The 6,641-nt window shown below is 47.8% G+C and overlaps 1 pseudogene; it reads left to right on the forward strand.

Annotated features, from left to right (window-relative positions):
* Positions 1-636: 636 nt before the first annotated feature.
* On the forward strand, positions 637-1,821 carry LOC146194001 (uncharacterized; annotated as a pseudogene).
* The last annotated feature ends 4,820 nt before the right edge of the window (positions 1,822-6,641 follow it).

The following is a 6,641-nucleotide window of genomic DNA, read 5'->3' on the forward strand; positions in this document are numbered from 1 at the left end:
CCCAGGGAAAGACGTGCTCAAGCGAGTTAAAAACATGACTGTTGCACCGGATGTAAAAACATTCTTTTTTAAATTGCATACAGGAACCCTCCCTGTCAAAACATGGATGGAAGAAAAGGGCCTTTTTGTACCATGGGGCTCAAACTGTCTACTAGTAGGAAACCTGAAACAGTTGAGCACGTGTTCCTGAATTCTTGGGATGCGGTGTTTTACTGGGATGTGTTACAAAGGACTCTTAAAAAAGACCTGCCATTGACGCCACGTGATTCAGTACTTGACAACTGTTAATGATGGTTTTCAGTATTATTTCATCATGCTATTGAGCCTTCACAGTATTTGGAGGAGCAGGATGGCTTATAGACACTGTGATGTCGATGCACGATCTGTATGTGATTATTTTGTTGAACAAGTGTATAAACTAAAAAAAATTTTGAAGCAGCAAGACGCTGCGGAGGAGGTGTTGAGTCTGATGGGCGAACTTGTGATAATGAAAGTCCATTAGACACGGTTGTCAGCCAAGGGGCATGGCAACCGCGATCTTTTACTGATGTATTTGTACCAATTCATGCAATAAAGAAAAAAAATGAAGCGTGGCCTTAGATTCCACTTCCGGCCGCCACAGCGTACGGACGTGTAATGACGGGCTCCGTAGGAGCGGCTTCAGAGGCCATGTCTGGCCGCGGTAACAGGGCTATGGAACAGGATAATGACTACTGTCTGCCAAGTCTTCCAACAGGGTGTTTTGTGTTAAACACAGTTTTTTTGCACGCGGATATCAGGGCCCGCCCGTACCGGGTGGAAGATTTTCGAGACGCGTTGGCTCAGCGTTCGCTGCTCCCTGACGTTATCGCCATGAGGGCGTATCGCATGAGCCACGTCTGGACCATCACCCTGAAAGACGCAGATGCTGTGAAGAAGATTGCTGGAGTGGGTGAGTTGTGTGTAAAGCAACCTCGCTGCCTCGTTATTGATCCGGCCAACCAGGATGTGAGGCTGAAGCTCCACTGGTTGCTTCACAACGTTCCGGATGAAGATGTGCGTGTGGCCTTCGCGCCGTATGGAAAGGTTTCCGAAGTGGCCAGGGAGCACTGGCGCGTGCATGGCATATCGGATAAGGGTTAAACTACCAGGATTGTCACCTTGAAGATGAAAGTGGGGGTCAAACTGTACGACTTGCCGCACCAGCTGAACGTCGGCGGTGAGTTGGCGCTCGTCGTAGCACCTGGAAGGCCTCCGTTATGCCTCCGGTGTCGAAGTACCGGCCACATTCGCCGAGAGTGTAAGGTTCCGCGTTGTGGTGCATGCCGTCGTTTTGGCCACGAAGAAGGGCTGTGTTCTCGCAGCTACGCGAGCATCGCTGGTCCTGGGAACAGCGAAGATTCTTCCGAGCATCTGATGGATGAGGCGGACGCGGAAGAGGCAGCTAAAACAACCGGGCAACCGGCAAGGAATGATGGGCCGGTGTTGACCCCTTTGACAATGAGGAGGACGTCCACGGCCGTTGCGACAGCGGATTCTGCACCAGTGGAGAATGGTTTCCAACTGGACGCAAGTAACAGCGTGGCGGACGCCAGAGAACCTGTGCACGAAAGCCAAGGTAGCGCGGAGTCTCCCAACTCCGACGTTATGGACTTCAACGCAGGAGTAAGCGGCTTACCCGTTGGGAAGCGGCCCCATGATGAGAGCGCCGGTGAGGATCTGCAGCCTGGTGGTGGCAGTGACGAGCCGCCATCGAAAGCACCGGGGGTTCGACGTTCGACGTTGAGGCCTCGGCTGAACGTTTCGTCCGAGACGCGGCAGGCGGGGAAACCGCCTCCGTAGTTTGGACGTGACCTAGTGCAAGTGAGTGCAGGGGGTGCGTCAGCCGTCATAGCCTGTTTTCGGCTGTGGCTCTTTGACTGTGTTTATGGAAGGTGGCAAGTGCGGTGGTGAGGCACGCCTCAGTACGCATTCAGATATCCCTTTGGGAGGCCGGATACGAGCGCGTACGCTTCGGAACCTCGGACAAGCAGAGCCACATGGACGATTCAGGTAGGCATCACATGGACCGGGCGCCTTTTTCTCTAGACGCATGGCAATTAAGCTAGATGTCCCATTACGTGTAGCAACCTTGAATGTTAGAGGGCTTAGAGCCCGAAGGCGGCAATGCCAGTTGAATCGTCTGCTGCTAGATAATGAAATCGACTTATTAGCCGTTCAAGAGTCGAAGATAGAATCTCAGGACCATGCACACCGCATGGTGTCTGTTTTCCATGCGAACTTTGATGTGTGTGTTTGTCACTCTGTGGGGGCATCAGGCGGATGCCTTCTTTTCACTCGCAATACTTTGGGTATAAGCGTACACTGCGTATTTGCATGCGAAAGTGGCCGACTCTTGGTTGTTGACTTTTTGTTCTCATATTTATTTTGGCGTGCTGTCTGTATGTACGCCCCCAATGTTGAAAGTGATCGTCAAAACTTCTTTTATTCAGTCGAGCCGTACTTGAAATGTGACAAAATTTTGCTTGTATTGGGCGATTTTAACTGTGTGTGTGCTGCTACTGATCGAGTGAAGATTAGATCAGTGAAAGACAAGAGCGATGAACTGTTGAATGTATTTGTGCATGACTATTGCTTGGAAGACATTGGAAATGTGTTTTCTTCTGGAACCCGTCCGGAATACACGCACTTTCAACGCGATAGTCATGCGAGACTAGACAGGCTGTATGTATCTATTGATCTCGTTCTAATTTGTACCGACTATAATGTAAAACCTATTTCGTTTAGTGATCATTGCCTTGTTAGTGCGACTTTTGGAATGAAGGTTAAGAATTCTGTTTTCAACTGGCATCTATGGAAACTGAACGAGAAAATTTTGGAGGACGAAGAGTTTGTTAAGGCAATCACGAACGATTTGGAATGTTTGCTTAAGGTGCATGAAGAAAGCCATGCAGATAAATGGGAAAGATTTAAAGAGCAGGTGAAGATAAAAGCAATAGAAAAGAGCAGTGTTATTCGGTACAAACAGAAAGAAACAGAAAAGGAACTTCATGGACAACTTGAGTGCCTGTTGTGCATGGAAAGCTGTGCGCCAGGAAGGTTCACTAAGCAAATAAGAGATGTGAAATCTCATTTAGAAAGAATCGACGCTGAGAAGTACAGAGCCGCGGTTATACGCACAAGAAGCGGTAAGCTGTGGGCTGGCGAGGCGCCGACAAAGCGAGCGCTATCAGATGAAAAAAGGTATGCTTGCCAGAAGGAAATCAGGCAAATAAGACATGAAGGGCAGGTTACAAACGATGCTAAAGATATAAAGTGTGCGATTCTGAAACATTTTGCTGAGCTTCTGAGTAATACGCGCGAACATAGTGAAGGGTTTCCAATAGAATATTTACGGCTAATGCCAACGCTCGAAGATCGTGTGAAAGAGAGCCTTGAAATGCCTATTACGATGCAAGAGATAGAAAAGGCCATAGATGGCCTCCCATGTGGGAAAGCCCCTGGACCAGATGGGCTGAGCGCCTCCTTTTACTAAGCATTTAAAAACCATCTTTCCAGCCTTATGTTGGAAGTGATAAGAGAAGCCTACGAACTCAAACAAGTGCCATTATAATTTACTACGTCACACATCGTACTTATTCCAAAAAATGATGATCCAGAGAAACGCCGGTTGGTGAAGTTCTATAGGCCAATAAGCCTGACAAATGTTGATTACAAAATCTTCATGAAGGTTTTAGCGAAGAGATTGCAGAGTGTAATAGCCAAATTAGTCGGACCGCACCAAACGTGCGGCATAAGAGGTCGCAGCATCGCCACAAATATACATGTGGCACGAACCGTACTGGAATGTGTAGACACGCTTGGAAGTCAGGTTGCCATGATTCAGCTGGATTTGGAAAAAGCGTTCGATCGCGTATCACACGACATCCTTTTCTCCATTCTAGAGCATTGTAACCTGGGTTCGGTGATCGTGGAGGGAGTGAGAATGGCGTACGCAAACTGCTCGACGCATATTATAGTGAATGGCGATCTCACTGACAGTCTCGCAGTGCGTTTTTCGGTGAGGCAAGGATGCCCACTCTCTCCTCTGCTTTTTGCAGCCTATCTCGAGCCATTATGCTTGGCCATTCTCAATAATGAATGCATCTCGGGTTTCAAGCTTCAGTCGGCGCATGTGAAGCTACTTGCATACGCGGACGACATTGCAGTATTTTGTAAAAACAGAGAGAGCATTTGTGAAGTGGTTAACGTTGTTGAAAAGTTTTGTGACCAGACTGGATGTCGGGTTAACTGGGAAAAAAGCTCCGGATTTTGGCACGGCTTATGGGATGCTGAACAGGCTTCTTTCTCCCGATTGCAATGGTCTTCCTTGCCAATGCAGTATCTGGGTGTGCCCCTACACTGTTATCGCGATCCTAGCTTACACTGGAAGGAAGAAACAGAGTGCGAGAGAAAGCGGAAGCATGGCAGGGAAGGCAACTGTCAATCTTTTCACGCGCGTTCATCTGCAATGTGTTTTTGATTTCAAAGATATGGTATGTAATGAATGTTCTATGTGCGTCACGAACTGCCATTCAAAAAATTCATCGTGTGTTTGCGGTTTTTCTTTGGACTTCGACCTGGGAAAAGACGAGGCGAACGAATTTATTTCTTTTTTTAAAAAGCGGAGGAGTCGGTTTGATTCATTTGTTTCTGCGCCAAGTGGTATCGCGCTTTTTTTTTTCTTCGCGACCAAAATGACACCTTTTTAGGAACAGTCATGCAAGTGCGGCTGCAAAGGCTGTTACCCGGATTTGTTGTCTCCTGAAGTGAAAACATGCGTGGTGCTGTCACAGGATATTTGCGCGAGGTAGTTCTCCCTTACAAGTTGTTAGAAGTGCGTTTTTCCCTTGAATATTTGTACAGTGTTGGCAAGAAAAAGCTGTATAAGGGCCTAGTGGAAATCATGCTGCCGGCACCTTTGTATCGGGAGCCTTACCGTGGAGGCCCAGGGCAGGATATTTTAAAACGAGTGAAGAGGATGCCAGTTCGACCGGCTGCCAAAACGTTCTTTTTTAAGTTGCACTCGAACACTCTACCCGTCAAAACCTGGCTTCACGAAAAAGGAATCTATGTCCCTTGGACGACAAACTGCCAGCTTTGCAAGAAGCCAGAGACAATCGAACACATATTTTTAGACTGCTGGGATGCAGTATTTCATTGGGACGTGCTACAAAGAACAATTAAAGAGCTGCCACTAAACCGTTATGGCATCCGGTTTTTACCGGTGGGGAACGAAGACGTACCCTATGATTTAATAATGCTTCTAGGCCTCCACAGCTTGTGGAAAACACGAATGCAAGTAAGGCATGAAGATACTAACATTCGCAGTGTACGTGAAAATTTTGTTGAAAGTGCTGTTTATCTACGGGAATGTATCTGCGCGCTCCCTGACCCACCACAGTGGGCAGAAGTTCTGGATGACCTGGTAAAATTGAAGAAATTTTAACCTCACACGCGTCAGCTCAAGGGCAGCTGAAGTGTTTTATTAAGTGCGACCATTTGTTGTTCATGTATACTTCGGAAATAAAGAAAAAAAAAAAAAGAAGCGTGGCCTTGTGGTAGAGCATCCGCCTCGTCTTCGGGAGGTACCAGGTTCGATCGCTGGTGCCGCCGGGTTCCCACCGGTTTTTCAATGGGTGCAAACTTTCCCGCGGCCTGTTGCTCGGCTCTTTGGGGTGAAATGTTTGGGAAAGGGGTCATAGGTCCCAAATATTTGCTGCGATGTGGCAGTGATCCGTTCCGCCATCCGATAACAATAAGTCCGCCTCGCGCGGCAAAAGCCCACAATGTGCCTCCCCCCCCCCCCCTTTTTTTTTTGCCTTCTTCTTGAACCAACATTTTGGTTCTTGGCCCCTTTTTCCAAGATTTTCACCCAGAAGAGCCGAACACCAGGCCGGGGGAAATCTTGTACCCATTGGAAACCGGTGGGTAACCGGTGGCACTGGGGATCGAACCCCGTACCTCCCGAATGTAGATTCGGCAATGCGGAAAGGAGAGACGCAGTGTGCTGTACCAATGGGCGACATCAATGCCAAGGTAGGCATTGATGTCGCATTGAAAAGTAGGCATTGAAAAGTAGGCATTGAAAAGTAGGCAGGAGACCAGGCCGTGGGTGGCTACGCCATTGGTTCTAGGAATAGCAGGGGGGAGGTAATAGTCGAGTTTTGCAGATAGCAATAACTTAAGAATCATGAATATCTTCTTCAGCAAACGAAAGAACCGGACACGGAAAAGCCCTAATGGGAGAGTAAAAATGAAATTATCTTCATGCTGTGTTCTAACCCCGCCATTATGCCAGGTAAGGTCCCGAATCGGTCTAAATCTGAAGAGGGGAACGAAACAGATTCCAAGAAAGAAGTCCATCACCAAATTAGCGGTGAGGGGGAGGGCAGAAGAGTTCAGGACCTCAGTACAGAATAGATATTCAGCTCTAATCGAGGATGGCGACGTTAGCTGAGAAGCAATGACCAATAACTTCAGCGATATCATTACTGAGTGCGCTGTAGAAGGAGGCGGTAGGATAGTTAGAGAGGATACCGGTTAACTGTCTAAGGAGTCAAAAGATTTAAATAAGGAACGCCAAGGTATGAAAGCTTCCAACCTAACAGACCGGATAAAAC

Source organism: Amblyomma maculatum, chromosome 4 (genome assembly GCF_055883805.1).
Source record: "Amblyomma maculatum isolate TAMU_Amacu chromosome 4, ASM5588380v1, whole genome shotgun sequence".
Lineage (NCBI taxonomy): Eukaryota > Metazoa > Arthropoda > Arachnida > Ixodida > Ixodidae > Amblyomma > Amblyomma maculatum.